Below are 16,661 nucleotides of genomic sequence, written 5' to 3'. Positions count from 1 at the left end.
GAATGATACCATAGTATCATACAGTGGTAGATAGCCACTCTACCCATTCATTCAGGTTTCTAAGCTCACTGAAGAATCCAGCTCCCTGTAAGCAACAAGCAAGTATTTTCTCATCCTATGGATTTGTGGCCAGACATCCAATTTTAATCACAGGCTAAAGACTGGGTAGCTAAACACAAGAGGTTACCATGGCAAGGAGGAGGTCCTTAGGTCTGTGGACAATGTATCTGGAACAAATGGGCCAATAAAATAAGGTCCATTTGTCAATATTCTCTACTCTCCAGGTCATTGTGAGCCTAATGTGTGCAGCACCTATCATGGAGGGAGTAGCTTAGCTAAGTGGAAGTGTAGTAATTAAAAAGTGATCTGGGAAGGGCTTCCCTGGTGGTCCAGTGATTGAGAATCTGCATGCCAATGCAGGGGACATAGGTTCCGGGAATTAGATTCCACATGCAACCAAACCCGTGCCACCACCACGGAGCCTGCGCGCTAGGGCCTGTGCTCTACAAGAGAAGCTGCCGCAATGAGAAGCCCACACACCTCAACAGAGACACAGCGCAGCCAAAAATTAGTTAATTAAATTTAAATATTTTAGAGTGATCTGAGATACCTAGTGAGACCTTATCCAAGAATGTAAGGGCATTCCATTGAGCAAGGCATGTGTTCCTATTAAAATGCTAACGTACTGGGAAAACCTAACACCTTCAGCTTTTACAGATCTTCCAGGTGAAACCCTGGCAAGACAGAGAAGGAACCGAGGGCTGTGGGGGAAAGCCTCTCAGGCACTAGGGGTCTAAAAGGGAGCAAAATCCTGGGAGGAGGAGGTTACTAATGCCCATATGCTCCCATGTGCCAGGGATAAGAGTGCGCATCGCTGTGACCACAGGAGGGGAGAAGGAGGTGCAGAAGCAGTTTCGTCATAAGGATGGTCCTAGTCTGGTTCATTTTTATAAGTCTCATCTTTTAAAGTAACTATACATTTCAATGGAGAAGGCAATGGCACCCCACTCCAGTACTCTTGCCTGGAAAATCCATGGACAGAGGAGCCTGGTAGGCTGCAGTCCATGGGGTCGCTAAGAGTCGGAACGACAGAGCGACTTCACTTTCACTTTTCACTTTCATGCATTGGAGAAGGAAATGGCAACCCACTCCAGTGTTCTTGCCTGGAGAATCCCAGGGACTGGGGAGCCTGGTGGGCTGCCGTCTATGGGGTTGCACAGAGTCGGACATGACTGAGGCGACTTAGCAGTAGCAGCATACATTTCAAATATCCTGTGGCCAGCCACGATGCAAAGCACAAATACAATGCCAGTGACATAGCTTTCCTTTCTTTTTTTTTTTCTCCAATAATCTCTTTGTTTTAAAAAACAACTCTGAATAGTACAAGCAACTATGGTATCTGCAGTTTACTCACAAGATCCTCATGTCTCTTTTCTCTTCCCAGTGGCACGGATTTTAAGTTTTAATCAGTGGATTGCCTGTCCTTGACATAGCTTATTCACTGGTACTAATCACAAACTTAGTAACACTATTGAAAATGGGGAAAGAAAGGGATCTTTAAAAGGTCTTTATTTGGCCAGAAAAACAAGTCTTTTCATCTGTTTTCACTTCTGGTGAAACACAAGGGCCTTGAACCATTTTCCATTTGTCACCCATTCGAGGTTCCATTACTGCCTGACAGAGGGAGGAAAGGCTTTTGCTTCACTGCTTGTGCATCCCCTAATGCTGGAACACAAAACCAGGTCCAGCTGAAAGCCTCCATTTCATTCCGTTAAATATCTTCCTTGGAAAGCCACAAGAAATCATGAAAGCACTGCTTCTGGTAAAATAACAATGAAAAAAAGGAGTTACTTGGCAGGACAGTATTTCACATTTTAAAACAACTCTTCAGTGCAACAAAATCAAAATAGTTCCTAAGATTAAACAGTAGCAAGGTCGGCTTTGCCCATGAATATAAGGAATGACCTACTATTTGGGGGGTGGACTACTGTGCTAAAGAAATACGTAGTTGTTTTTCAAACAGTTTGGAAGGAGACATATTAGGGTATGCTGAGTTTGTGGCTGCTGGGTGGGGGTAGGCAGGGGAAGAAACTGTGCATTCTTCTTCTCTCTCATGTCCACCTGAAGGGAGTTCCACCAGCATGCATGAGGACTGTTTCTCTTTGTCACAGAAATTGGGGTATGAAACTTGGGGCTGCTGGCATTTGCTGCCAAGGGACCAGAGGTGCTAACCACTCTGCAGTGTCTCTCACAATGAAGAATGTTCCAGCACAAATGCTGTTTATGCCCCATTGAGAAATACTGTGTCCCAGTAAGGACTCCAGCCTCTTGCCCCATGCCCACTCTCTGTCCCCCAGGATTCTCTGATTTATGACTTTGAGAGAAGGATAGAACCCACACGCTCTAGCCCCTCCTTGCTTGCTTCCTGATCTGCTGCTTGTAGAGAAGGCATTCTATGAGGTGTTCATCTCAAGTGGGGGCAATTCAGTTTATAAGAGAAAAATAAGAAAGCCCTCTGTGGTACACATCAAAACCCATGCTCTCTATCAGCTGTTTCAGTAATTGTGAGGAAGAGGACTGTTATTACAGTTCCTCCAAAAACCCCTAAGTGTGTGTGTGAGTGAGAGAAAGAGAGAGTGAGAGAGTCAGTGAGTGAGTGTGTTTCCTACATGACCCAGTTGGTCTCAGCAGCAATTTTAAAACATTTTACCTAAATTATTTGACACCCCTCCCATGAAGAGGTGAGGTCCATCTACATCCTCTCCTGTTGAACCTGGCAGGTTTGTGACTGCTCTGACCAACAGAGCATGACACAGGTGATGTCAACTGACATCCATGCACGGGTCACAAAAAGGAAGGCAGCTTCTGTTTCGTCTGCTGGAAAACTCTCACTGGGCAATACCAGTCTCGCTGGGAGAAGCCCCAGGTGTGAAGAAACCATGCGGGACAAAGTCATACCACAGAGAGGCCACATACAGGCTCCCTACTCACAGTCTCAGCTGTAGTTTAAGGCCAAAGACCATCAGCTGGCAGAGTTCTTTCTTGCTGAGCAAAAACCAATCTTTGGTCTATTAAGGCCTTCAAGTGATTGGCTGAGGCCCATCCAAATTCTAGAGGGGCAATCTGCCATACCCAAAGTTACTGATTTAAATATTACTCTCATCCCAAAACACCCTCACTGACACATCCAGAATAATGTTTGGTCAGTTATCTGGGTACATGGCTCACCCAAATAAACATACATAATTAACTATCACACCAGCCCAGATGCCAGCCCAAGTGAAAAAGCCTTCCTGGATACCCCAGACCATGCTGGCTACCAGCTGAGTGCCAAGGAGTCACCTGTCAGTGCCACAGGGAGCAAAAGAATCAGCAAAGTCCTGCCTGGTTTCCTAACCCACCGAGCAATCTGGGAGCATGGCAGTTATTTTAAGGCACTGCGGGAGCTTGTTATGCTTCAATAAAAACAGGAATGCTAACTTCAACTCACGTTACTCCCCTCCCCCTTAAGAAGCATCAGTTACACTGGCCAGGTCAGACACATCAGCTCCCTCCAGTGCCAGGGCCCTTCCACCTGCCCTTCCTCAGCCTGTTATGGTTTTCCTCCGGCACTTTGCTTAGCTGGCTCCTTTCATCCTTCCTGCCTCAAATCAAGGATTACTTCCTCAGAGAGGCCTTCCCTGACCACATTCACTATAAGTCAGCCTTCCTCTCAATGTCTCTAATTTTGCATTCTGTTCATTTACCTCAATCTGAAATTATCGTGCTGCATCTTTGGCTATTGTCTCCCCCCAATTAAAATATTAGTTCCATAATATTGGGTCTTTATCCAGTCCCTATACTGCCCACGCAGTGATTAGCACAGAACACATGTTCAATAAATATTTGCTGAATGAAAGGTAATTAATGCTCAGGACTTCCCTCGTGGTACAGTGGCTACGACTCTGCGCTCTCAATGCAGGGGGCCCAGGTTCGATCCCTGGTCAGGGTGTTAGACCCCTCAGGCTGCAACTAAAGATTCCACATGCCACAACTAAGATCCAGCACAGCCAAATAAACATTAAAAAAAAGAAAAGTAATTAACGCTCATGTCATACACAGATGCCTGACTTGCACATTCTAAGTTGCAGTCCCTAGGCCTCAACCCACTAACACTTTCACACAGATTTAATGAAGGAAGATGAGTGTACCATGCGATACAAAGGACGTGTTTCTCTGACATTCCTTCTCCCTCGTCTAATGAGATGAGCAACCACCAGGGGACAAAAAACCTGGCCTCCTTTCACAATCCCTCAGAGACAAAAACCACTGCATTTTCATACTGGATTATCAATGTGGCTTATTTATGTATTTTCCAAACTCTTCCAGATTAATTAAAAGACAACTCTAAACTGAGAAAAGGAATAAAAAGTTCTCTCTTTCCTCCTAGAGATCCACTCTACCCTTAGCCTTTACACAATACAGTCTCAGCTCTTCATCTCCCCGCTGCTCCCCAGCACAAGCTTATAGAGACTTTGGAGAAAGGGGTGGAGGAGAAGCAGCCCCATCCCCCACTTTTTTTGTTTCCCTTCCCTTTCCCAGTTCAATGAAAACAACCTATGTTTTTCTCCATCACCTGAATTCAACTCCTGACCCACAAGCCCTTCCTACCTGCAGCCACCCTCCACGCCAGCAGCACCCACCCCACCCCATATACTTGCTAATTCTTTTGTATTCTGATTCTCCCTTGTATTAACCATGACTTTTCATTGTATATTCTGATACTCTGACACAGAGGCCTTGCTGATGCTGGGTACACTGCCTCTCCCAAGGTAAACCAATTCCTAGAGATAGTTAACAACTTACCTGCAAGCACACTTTTCATATAATATCCAATCAATCCAGGGCCCACACACCAACTGTCTCCTTTATTGGGCCCCACACCTGGGCCACTATCCACCTGACCTAAACAGCGTAGGGCCAGATACCAGACCACCAGGGAGAGCCTGTATGCCCCCAGAACCCACTGAAATGATTCTAACTAGCCAATTGACACCTGCCCACCCTGCCTCACCCATTCCTTCCCATAGAAAGCACGACAAAGGCTCTTGCCCACAGCTCCGTATCTCCTCCTACCCGCCGCCTTAGTGCTTCTCCATGTGTTCCATCCACCCGCCCTCGTGGCGTGCTGTGCCCTCTCTCTCTTCTTGGGAACTGAGTAACAAACTTTCTTTTTTTTAATGTTTATTTTTATTGGGCTGCACCAGGTCTTAGTTGTAGCATGTGGGATCTAGCTCCCTGACCTGCGATAAACCCTGGGGCCCCTGCATTGGAAGCAGAGCCTTAGCCCCTGGACAACCAGGCCAACTGTCTCCTGACCTGTGTACCTTACTATACCTCCAACTGCCTGTTAGCTCACTATATTTTACAACATCCCTCTAGACTGTAAATGAAGCCAGTGTCTTAATCATTTGGGAGACAATTCAGAGTCTGCACTCTGAGTACTCAGTATTTCAACTTTCATTTTAGCAAGATTAAAAAATTCTTGCATTAAATCACTGACTCACTCAAGAAACATTTATTGATGTCTTGTGTGTGCCAGGTATTGTGGAAGGCTCTGGGAATAGGAGAATAAATGAAGCATGCCGCAGGCAGGCTCCTGGTAGGATGGGGCCTGAAAAAAATTTTAAGAAAGAAGGGATGGATGAATGTCTTCCCAGAGTTCACAAGCTAGAGCACATTACCGGCTAGATCCCCTGGTGTGTTCCCTTCATAAAGCTGTCAATTTTGGAGGGACTGAAAATAGAATAAACTAATTTATCTTGTTCTGTCCCATTCTTTACATGACAAGCTATTGAAACTGGGAATCAAGAAAATTATTCAGTTTTCCAAGTAATTATCAGATTTAATTAACCCTTCTTTGAAACACCTTCACAAAAATACAGCCTATCTATTCTTCAGCACAGCCTGAGAAAACTATTGTCTGGAGGACACAACATAAATATTAATAACAACGGAAAACACTTACTGATCTCTTGATAGATGCCAGGTATTGTATCAAGCATGGTGTATGCATTTTCCTTTTAATCCTCATGCGGGGGTGGGGGTGGGGGTTGAGTCGCCAAGTCGTGTCCAATTCTTGGGACCCCATGGATTGTAGCTCGCCAGGATCTTCCGGTCCATGGGATTTCTCAGGCGAGAATACTGGAGTGGGCTGCCATTTCAATCTCCAGGCGATCTTCCTGACCCGGGGATTGAACCTGTGTCTCCTGCATTACAGGCAGACGCTTCACTGCTGAGCCACCAGGGAGCCCTAAATGTGTATTATCATTCTTATTTGACAAATGAAGGCACTGAAGCTTAAGTAGGATGAAAGTTTTGATAAATGTAGCACAGCTGAAAAAGGCAGTGCCAGGATTTGAATTCAGGCCGTGTTACTCCAGAGTCTACTTGTTTAACAACAAATTTTAGATATGAACTGAGAAACGATATTGTTTTCTAAGGGTACATTGCTTAGACCCTTTCTTACAGCCCATTAAAGAATCTGGGTCATTTTTTACCCCAGGAGAAATTCTATCCATTCAAAATGCTGCTACTAAATGTACAATATTTGAATACAACATAGTCTTCCTTTGGGCTTCCCTGGTGGCTCAGACAGTAAAGAATCCACTTGCAACACGGGACACCTGGGTTCGATCCCTGGGTTAGGAAGATCCCCTGGAGGAGGGCATGGCAATCCACTCCAGTATTCTTGCCTGGAGACTCCCCATGGACAGAGGAGCCTGACGGGCTACAGTCTATGGGGTCGCAAAGAGTGGGACACAACTGAGCGACTAAGCACAATATAGTCTTCCTTCTAACAGTTCTTTAGAATTTGTTGGTAAGCTGCTCTGCCCAACCACCATCCACAGGGGTCTAGTTGGTTATACAGTAAAATGAGCTACTTGAAAAAACAACTCAAGAATTGTTCTCCAAAAACTCTCCATAAAAGAGCAGCAAACTTAAGTAAGTGCATTCATGTATAGAACGCATTTTAGGACTCAAGTTGTTAGGAGAGCGAGTTCTCTGCTTCCTTGTTAGTGCATCTTTCGCTAGGAATTGAGTCAAAATCTTGTGGCAGTGACTGCTCGCCTTAGCTTTAATTATTCCTTTTGTTTCCATTAACCTGGTTTACTGCATACCAAATAGGTCATCTCCAGATTTGATCTGTTCATTGAGGGAAGCTTATTCCTCTCTGTAAAATGATTATACCCTCATCAGCCAGGCATCGGGTGTGCTCTCAGGAAACTACAACTTCAGCCACCTTGAACCTCTGATATTTCTTTCAAAGCACATTTGTGGGAAAGCCACAAGACACCAAGTACCATGTTTATCTCAAATCTGCTCTTCTGTTTCTCTATATGTATGACTACAGATTAAACAAAATCACTGTAATAGGCAAACTGAATTTCTTTCTGGCACCTTGAGTTTTGGAATTCCCCAGAGAAACACTGAAACCTACTCCTTTTCCTTCTTATATCCAAAAAAGAGATCCACGAGTCGCTTGAGTAAGGCTTCTGATCTCTAGCCAAATCTCAAGCTTCCTAAGACACTGGTCAAATGATATTTAATATTTCTTAAAAAAAAAAATCTTTGTGTGTGTGTGGGGATTCCCAGGCAGATGGTAAAGAATCTGCCTGCAATGCAATTCGATCCCTGGGTCAGGAAGATCCCCTGGAGAAGGGAATGGCTACTCATTCCAGTATTCTTGCCTGGAGAATTCCATGGATGGAGGAGCCTGACAGGCTACAGTCCATGGGGTCACCAAGAGTTGGAGACAGCTGAGCAACTTTCACTTCATTTTTAAAAAATTTTTATAAATTTTTTAACAACAAAAATATTTTGTATTGGAGTATAGCCGATTAACAATGCTGTAATAGTTTCAGGTGGACAGTCAAGGGACTCAGTCCTAAAGGAAATCGGTCCTGAATATTCATTGGAAGGACTGATGCTGACACTGAAACTCCAATACTTTGGCCACCTAATGCGAAGAACTGACTCACTGAAAAAGACCCTGATGCTGGGAAAGATTGAAGGCGGGAGGAGAAGGGGACAACAGAGGATGAGATGGTTGGATGGTATCACCCACTCAATGGACATGAGTTTGAGAAAGCTTATGGCTTTTAATTTCATGGCTATAGAGAAATGCAAATCGAAACTACAATGAGATATCACCTCATTCTAGTCAGAATGGTTACCATCAAAAAAAAAACCCACAAACAACAAACGCTGGTGAGAGTATGGAGCGGGAGTATTGCACTGTTGGCAAGAATGGAAATTGATATAGCCACTATAGAGAACAGTATGGTTCCTTAAAAAAACTAACATCAGAGCTATTATATGACCTGCAATCCCACTCCTGGGCACATATCCAGAGAAAAACATGGCCCGAAAAGATACAGGCACCCCAGTGTTGCCTGCAGCACTGTTTACAATAGCCAAGACATGGAGACAACCTAGAGGAATGGATAAAGAAGATGCGCTATATATACACACAATGGAATAATACTCAACCTTTAATACTTTTTTTTTTAAAGACCCAAACTTCATCATTCCAGCCTACAGTAAAGAGAGAAGACACATGTGAAGGGTTTAATTATTCCACAACAAGCATTTTTTGAGTGTGAACTATGTGCCTGGGTGTGTTCTAAGGCTTCAGAGATATAGCAGTGAGCCGGGATCACACTTTTCAGTGAGGAGCAGAAGGACAGTTCTTGAAATTCCCACTGGAACCAAACCACAACGCAGAACACTCTAAACTGGACTCAACATCTTAGAAGTTAGGGTCGGAAGGAACCTCAGCAGTCTCAAGACTTGCAGCTGCCTTAGGATCTATTCCCTACACTAATTAAAACTGGTGACTTAATATGAGCTGCAGAAAAGAGCTGTGACCCCCCGCCCCCATAGTTATAAGCAAAGTGTGCTGGGCGTGTATATACACTTTCTAGGGGCAGGTTCTAAAGGTTTCCTTGAATTCTCAAAACTTCTAAGATCCTACAAAAATCAGAAGCATTCCCTTCATACTCCTCGACTGAAGGAAGCCAGGCGACTGGCACTTGGCGCGTCTTTGGTAAAGTCACCTCTGGAACCGAAACTGCTGCCGTTAGACTCTGCACACCCGGCTCAGTCCTTCCAATTCAGAACTTCGCCCCCAAGAAAGCTTCAGACCGGGAGATGGTGGCCCACTGCCTTCGAAAGGCAGCGAGGCCTGGAAGGAGAGAGACAAAGGTTTCCAGCGAGGAAATCGCGCGCCTCCCTTCTGACATCTACAAGTTACGGCCAAGACTAGTTCGCAGAGCCGGTCTGCCCAGAGCGCCAAAGTTTCTCTGATCGCAATTAAGAAACAATTGGAAACACGTGGGCCTTTTGGGAACTGGCGCGATAGCTCGGCGATCCCCCAAGCCAAGCCTTCTTGGGAAGGGGGTGCACACCCTCTCAGGACCAGGAGACGCGACCCCGGGCCTGAGCGCACCCCGCAGCCCTCTGCCCCCACCCCAAGCCCGCCGGCCCAGGGCCGCCCCTTCGGAACCTTTCGGACTCGCCAGCAGCTCACCGTCGGTCACCGTCGCATCCGCCTCCTCCCCCGCCGGGTGCACCTCCAGCCGCAGAGACTTCGGATAGCGCAGCGAGAGCGGCCCCGCGGCGCAGAGCTGCTCCTCGGTGACAAAGCAGAGCTGCACGCAGAAGTGCCCGCGAGCAAGGATCCGGACGGGAGCGGGAGCCGCGGCCAAGGTGCGAGCGCCTCCGCCCCGAGCCGCGCCGCCCGGCGCTCCCAAAACCCAGCCGCGGGAAGGGGCGGGGCCTGGAAGCGCCGGCACCTGCCTCTCGTCTGCCGCGGGTTCGCGCTCCCACCTGGGAGGTGCCCGCCGGCGGAGGTTACACCCGGCGCCCGCTCATCCCCCGCCCCCACTCCACTCAGGGCCCGGCCGCCGCGGGCACGCGGGGACCCCCGGCTCACAGGGCCGCGCTGTCAATGAGTAGGAGGGTCCAGGCGCCCCGCGGGGCCGCGGTTCCGAACGCACAAGTTTAGAGAGCGCGCGAGGCACCTGGAGGGAGCTGGGAACGGTGACACCTGCTGTTCACTGGGACCCGCGTGGGCGTCGGTTTGGAACCTGCCTTGGCTCGCGCTTTGTTGGGTGGCCACTCGCTCTTGTGGGGGAGGTTCTGGGGCTCCCCGGAGCCCACGTGTGAACACACGTCCCAAGTCCTGAGCTCTTTCCTCATGGGCAGTTTTCCCTACAATAGCATGGCCGGGGAGGGCGGGCGGCGGGACGCTAACGGAGAAGTCCGAGGACACTCCTGCGACCCGACCGGCTGGTCCAAATGACTACGTTCATCTCCCGTCGTCTAACTGGGAGTTGAAAACGTACTGGCTGCTGGATGGTGAACCATTTCGCTAGACGTGGGTTGGGAGGGCCAGGGAGTCTCATCCCCAAGTTGACGCCTGCCTCCACCAGCCACCTAACCTGCCCAATTACAGGTTTTCTTCTCCAAAGAGAAATCGGTCTTCTGCTGCAGGTGGGTAAGAAAAAGAAGCAGTCCTTCTGATGGGAGTCTCCCTCAGTCACAGACTCTTTTACCATAAAAGAAACTTTTCAAATTCTGCACCAATTTATGTATTCTAAATCTGTCATCTCCTGACAGAATGAACTGCAGGGAGGAAGCAAGGATTGTAAATCCATGTAGATTCCTTGAAGACAACATCCTTAACCAAGCAGGCTGACTTGACAAGAATGAGCTTCCCTAGAGGTTCTGGGGTTTGTAACTTCAGAATTTCCCACTGGATTGGACCCAGCCAGGCTTTATGGAATCCCTGGTCTCACCTACTTCCCCACTACCACTCCACCTCTCACGTGGTCCTAAGTTCCTGACATGGCCTCTCTGACTGCCCCCCTTATTCCCTCCCAGGGCTTTTTCTCCCCTTTCGCTGTCTTGTCTGTCTCTTTCATCTAAGTACCCTGCTCTTCCTTCTTACACTTTGATTTGTGCCCTGGAAGTCCCTGGGAATCCGAAATTCTTAAAAAAGCTGGAGCTGTCTAAGAGTTTCTGGGGTGAAGACCACAGAACACTTGTATTCTGCCGCACCCTGCCCCTCCCTGTATCATTCTGCCTTTTCTGCTTCCAGCCTCCTCAAAACAGTCTTCCTCATTTTTTTGCCTTCTCAAGCCCTGCCTTGATGGCACTATTTTCGTGCTACCCAAAACCCTCCCAAGAAGCACTTGGACCTCTTTATCCTTCTGTCCAAAAAGCTTGTTCAGCCTTCAAATGCTTTCAGTTGTTTAGTTGGATTCATACTACAATGTGAATGATAGATGAAACTGACTCATAAAGCATCTCTACAAGAACAATATAATGAACTTAGAATTTCCACCATACTCTCAAGAAACCAGGAGTTCTCTGTTCCTTAAACCAAACAAGCAAACATAAAACACATTGGCAGTATTTCCCCCACATTAATGTGGGGCGCAAAAACCCAACCTCAGCTAACTGGAGAAAAAAGTCAAAATATGATTCACCACAAAGCCAGGAAATCTAAGTTTTGGTCATGACTAAATTTAGGGACTTCATGGATCAGATGGTCTCGTCTCATCTTACAGAGAGGCCTCAGTCACATGCTGGAAGTCGTCACTGATTTACAACCTTTCAGCAAAGGCAAGCCCACTTCTCTAACTCCAAGTCAAGTTGAGCCATTTGAAAATGACTGATTTGCTGTGAGGTCTACCCAACTTGGCACTCGGACCAGGGAGAGTGGAAGTGAAGTAGCTCAGTCGTATCCAACTCTTTGCGACCCCATGGACTGTAGCCTACCAGGTTCCTCTGTCCATGGGATTTTCCAGGCAACAGTACTGGAGTGGATTGCCATTTCCTTCGCCAGGGGATCTTCCAGACCCAGGGATCGAACCCGGGTCTCCCCCATTGTAGACAGACGCTTTACTGTCTGAACCAGCAGGCAATCAGAAGCCTTACCAAATCAGCATCACCTGAATGACTGCTGAGCAGAAAACCAAAGGGAGGAGGTAGCTGGGATGATAAAGCAAGTTATAATCATGACATCTAACACTGAGGGCTTACCACATGCCGGCACTATTCTATACATCACAGACATCCCACCACCCTGTGAGAGCGGAATTAGACTATTATGACCCTTGTTTGGACGAATGAGGAAACTAGGCACAAAGATTAACCAATTTGCCCAAAGTCATAACTGAGAAGGGGCAAACTACAACAGTTCAGACACAAAAATAAGTCCATGAATGCCCTTACTACCATTTTTCAAAGTTAGAAGCTAGTAGACTAATTTCCTGGTATTCCAAATTCCAAATAGAACTCAGGACCTTAAGAGTCCCCAGAATTGTGAGCACATTATTTACACGGGTCCCATTTTCTTTCCTCTTGTGCCCCACCTCCACCCATGCAGATGGTTAAGAATCACTTAGACCTCCCCTCCACAGGTGTTTCACCTTCCAATAGTCTTGGTGATATTTATACTTGAACAGTTTTCGCCCTGGTGCATGTACTAAGCAGAGAGTTCCATGAATCATTTTTATTCCGTCTTAAGTGTAGTGTGGATTCGCTCACATCATCTATTCAATCCACCAGTGAATTTGACTTTTTATCTTTAGTTTATCCCTAATTTCTGTTTCCTAACAGCCATCACTCTCTTCCTCATCTTCCTTTCTGTCATCAGCACTTTGTTTTCAGGGCCACCAAACTTAAAAAAAAAATCAGTACAGGATAGTTAAGAAGGAAAGAGGAGCTCCAGCCTGCAATGGAATACTGATTGGGAGTAATTGGAGAGACTTATCTACTAGATTCCTGTATCTGCTTTGCCAGCTTCGGTGTGTGCCAGGGGGAGGATTTTTTTTGAGCAATTGGCAGAGACATAATGGAGGTCTGAGGGTCCAACTGGGGGGAACTAAACCCATGCTCCAGATTCTTCCTCCTTCATATACTCTAGGAAGAATATGTTCTCTTAGATGTGAGGGAGGGCCCCTGGCACCTGCGATCCTTGACAGACCCCTACCCACCATGTCCAGCTCCAGATTGAGTCTGCTGTCAGTGCAGCATCAAAAGCATTGTCTTTGTTTATGTATATGATCTGTGTCCAAAGCTTCGAGAGATTCTTTCTACCCTTTTCTTTCTCCAGATAACACACAGAAAAGGACGTCTGGCCAACCACATTTGCAGGTGCCTGTGGCTGCGAGCTCAGCTCAGCTTTGGACTTCAAAGAGACATCATCAGACCAGTGCTGAGCTGAGACAGAGAAAGGGGTCCACTTTGTCTATCTCCTGCCTTCTGTAGGGTGCAGCCCAATCTGCTGCTGCTGCTACTGCTAAGTCACTTCAGTCATGTCCGACTCTGTGCGACCCCCTAGATGGGAGCCCACCAGGCTCCCCCGTCCCTGGAATTCTGCAGGTAAGAACACTGAAGTGGGTTGCCATTTCCTTCTCCAGTGCATGAAAGTGAAAAGTGAAAGTGAAGACGCTCAGTCATATCCGATTTTCAGCAACCCCATGGACTGCAGCCTACCAGGCTCCTCCATCCGTGAGATTTTCCAGGCAAAAGTACTGGAGTGGGGTGCCATTGCCTTCTCCGCCCAATCTGCTAATGAACTGCAATTCATTAGCAGTTGAAGCAACTGAAGTCTAGACCAGTCTCTTCAACCCCTGACAAGCTCTTTCCCTCATATCCTCAATAAAGAAGCTCAGATGAGAGTCCCTGAAACACTAATTTCAAAGTACATTATCCTCAGCTACACAGTGACCACATTACTTATCATATTGTTCCAAACAACAACAAAAATCTACACATCATGAAGAAACTGTGATGTCACTCACAAGTCTACCTCAGATAGTTCTGTGGCCGACCCCGGGACACAATTCTAACTTCAGTAACTCAGATGCAGGAAGAGGTACTTATAAGAAAAAGGGGAATTAACCCTGAGATAACCCCTCCCCACCCCCCCACCCCCACGGCCACCATGGTGAGGTTTCCTGAGAAAGATGTATAGGAATGGCCAAAGTTAGAAGCAGCAGCAGGGAGAGGTGGACCTGAGATGAGGGAAGCAAGGTTAGGACTTGGGAACATCATGGGAGAGGTTTCACATCCCTTAGCTCACAAAATCCCACTTCACGTGCAGTTTTCTCGTCTCGGGCTGTAAGTTCCTTTCAGCACCCCGTCTCAGGGCTTCAGTTTGTCAGCTTTGCCTCTGCAGCTGAGTGTGATGGTGGGCTGGGACTCAGCGTAAGAGAAATAATGTGCCAGTGGCATGGGGAGGGAGCATTTATCTAGAAGACTGTATCCAGGACTGCAGATGGTTACTAGCAAGAAGTGAATGGGACCCCACGGGGCTGGGAGTGAAAGGAAGGAGCGAGACCTGCTGAGGAATATGCCAGGAGACTTGGGCCAGGCAGACTTGGGGTCTAATCCCAGTCCCACTCCTTCTTACCTGAGTAACTCCGGCAAATTATTCAGATGCTTTGAATTTATGGAAGCCTTTACAGTAAACTCATAATGCCCCTATAAGCTTATTGTGAAAATTAAATGACACGGTACAGCACTGAATAGATAGAGCGGCTATTCCCTGGTGGCTGGAATGCAGAAACTGCCTGGAATGCAGGAGATGCGGATTTGATCTGTGGGTCAGGAATATCCCCTGGAGGAGGGTATGACAACCCACAACAGTATCCTTGCCTGGGAAATCTCATGGACAGAGGAGCCTGGCGGCTACAGTCCACGGAGTCACAAAGAGTCAGACATGACTGAGCACACAGCACATCATTAGTATTATTATTCATGCAAGGAAATATGGAAAAGTGAAAAGACAGAAGTTTAAATAAATCATATTCCCTCACCTGAATGCAAGTATTGGAACTATGTTAGAATTATTTCTTACACTATTTTTTTCCTGTTAGCTAGCTAATCATGGCATTAAGTCAATTTTTTATTGAAAGAAAAAAAAGTGTGAATACCCACAAGTCAGAGAGATGTATGTGTACAGGATTGACTCCATTTTTCTTGGATAAGAAAGACTTATTACACCGGCATATGAGTGTCAGCTTTTACTCACTTTTGGCTTTTGTTGTTCTGTCATTTATTTATGGCTGTGATTTATATCGTACTCATGCCCAGAGGCACATCGGCATGTTTTGTAAACTACCAAATAAATTAACAGCAACTATATTTCCAGATCCGTTTGTATGGAGGTGAAAGCAAACATGAGAATTGGAGAAAATAAGCTGAAAAACTAGACAATGGTTGGAGGGGCATTTTGAAAAACTAATGTGGTTACTATTAATCTGCCAATCTACACTTAACTCCAGGGTCAGACCCCACTGCAATTGTCAGTTAAAGGAAATTACTTCAGTGATCATCTACCTGGAGTTCTTCCCCGAGAGGTGAAGTGTTTGTGTGAGATCTATGCATGATTTCTCACGAGGTTCTCATCTTGATCTCTAAGCAAGAAATATAAAACAGACATAGTAAGCTTACTGACCCACCTCTCATTCTCTCAGCAACCACCATAAACCAGAATACCCCTTATTATCTGATTTATTAGAAAACACAGTAGGAAGAATAAAAGAGATGCTATAAACAATGCATCAGTATATATTTTATATTATACCACATGCTTACCCTTTTCAGTTTCTCCATAAATTAAAAAAAAGTTGCCTCACCAGTGAATCTTAACGCATCCTTGCAGCTCTACTATTTTCAGTATGTAGACTAGCTGATATTTATTCATTGGTCTACATGGATTCTCCTTTGTATCATATGGTTGCAGATTTACCTTTCGGCTAGTATTAGCACTCCTCCACATTCTGAAGGGCAATGCTGGTCAAATTTTATTATGCTTAAACATCACCTGGAGAGATGGTTAAAATGCAGATTGATGGGCCCAGTCCTCAGCAATTCAAATTTAACAGGCCTAATGTGGTGCCCAAGAAATAATTCTAACAAGATCTCAGTGGATGGCAATGCTGCTGGTTGCCACCAGTAGACTAAACTTTAAAGTAACTCTGTTCTAACCTTGGAAACAGTTGCATCCCAAGTTAGGCTGAATGTTAAACTGTGCAGCAGCTAATCCAGAAAACCTAAGAACTGCATAGAGATGATGAAGGAGAATTATATTGTTCCATTACACGTGTGTATTTGCTGGAGGGCTTCCCAGGTGGCTCAGTGGTAAAGAAGCATCCAGCCAGCAGGAGACACAGGTTTGATTCCTGGGTCAGGAAGATCCCCTGGAGAAGGAAATGGCAACCCACTCCAGTATTCTTGTCTGGAAAATCCCATGACAGAGGAGCCTGGCGGGCTACAGTCCATAGAGTTGCGAAAGGGTCGGACATGATTTAGCAACTAAACAACAACAAAGTATTTGTCAGGAGCTGGTTTTGCCACAAACATCTTGAACTATTTTCCTATAAGTTCAAAGCTGTAATAATAATAGCTTATCTTTTCAGGGGATGCACTGACACAAAATTTCCAGAAGGGACAAATGAAGAATGGGATTATTTGAAAGAGCTCCACCTTCATGCTTGTACACCAACCAATCAGCACTTCCCTTTCATTCTCATTCCCATGCGCATCCCAGGTACAGCACATCAGGCACTTTAACCTCTTCCATGCTTCCCCTTCCTCATCTG

The 16,661-nt window shown here is 46.1% G+C and overlaps 1 long non-coding RNA gene across 1 annotated transcript; it reads right to left on the bottom strand.

The window, feature by feature from the left end:
• Positions 1-1,552: 1,552 nt before the first annotated feature.
• On the bottom strand, positions 1,553-2,947 carry LOC133253412 (uncharacterized). Its single transcript, XR_009738296.1, has 2 exons — positions 2,711-2,947; positions 1,553-1,819 (listed from the first exon to the last, which is right to left on the bottom strand). It is a non-coding gene; the product is annotated as an uncharacterized LOC133253412 (long non-coding RNA).
• Positions 2,948-16,661: the final 13,714 nt, after the last annotated feature.

This window comes from Bos javanicus, chromosome 8, assembly GCF_032452875.1.
Source record: "Bos javanicus breed banteng chromosome 8, ARS-OSU_banteng_1.0, whole genome shotgun sequence".
NCBI lineage: Eukaryota > Metazoa > Chordata > Mammalia > Artiodactyla > Bovidae > Bos > Bos javanicus.
This window is presented reverse-complemented; position numbering and strand designations above follow the sequence as displayed.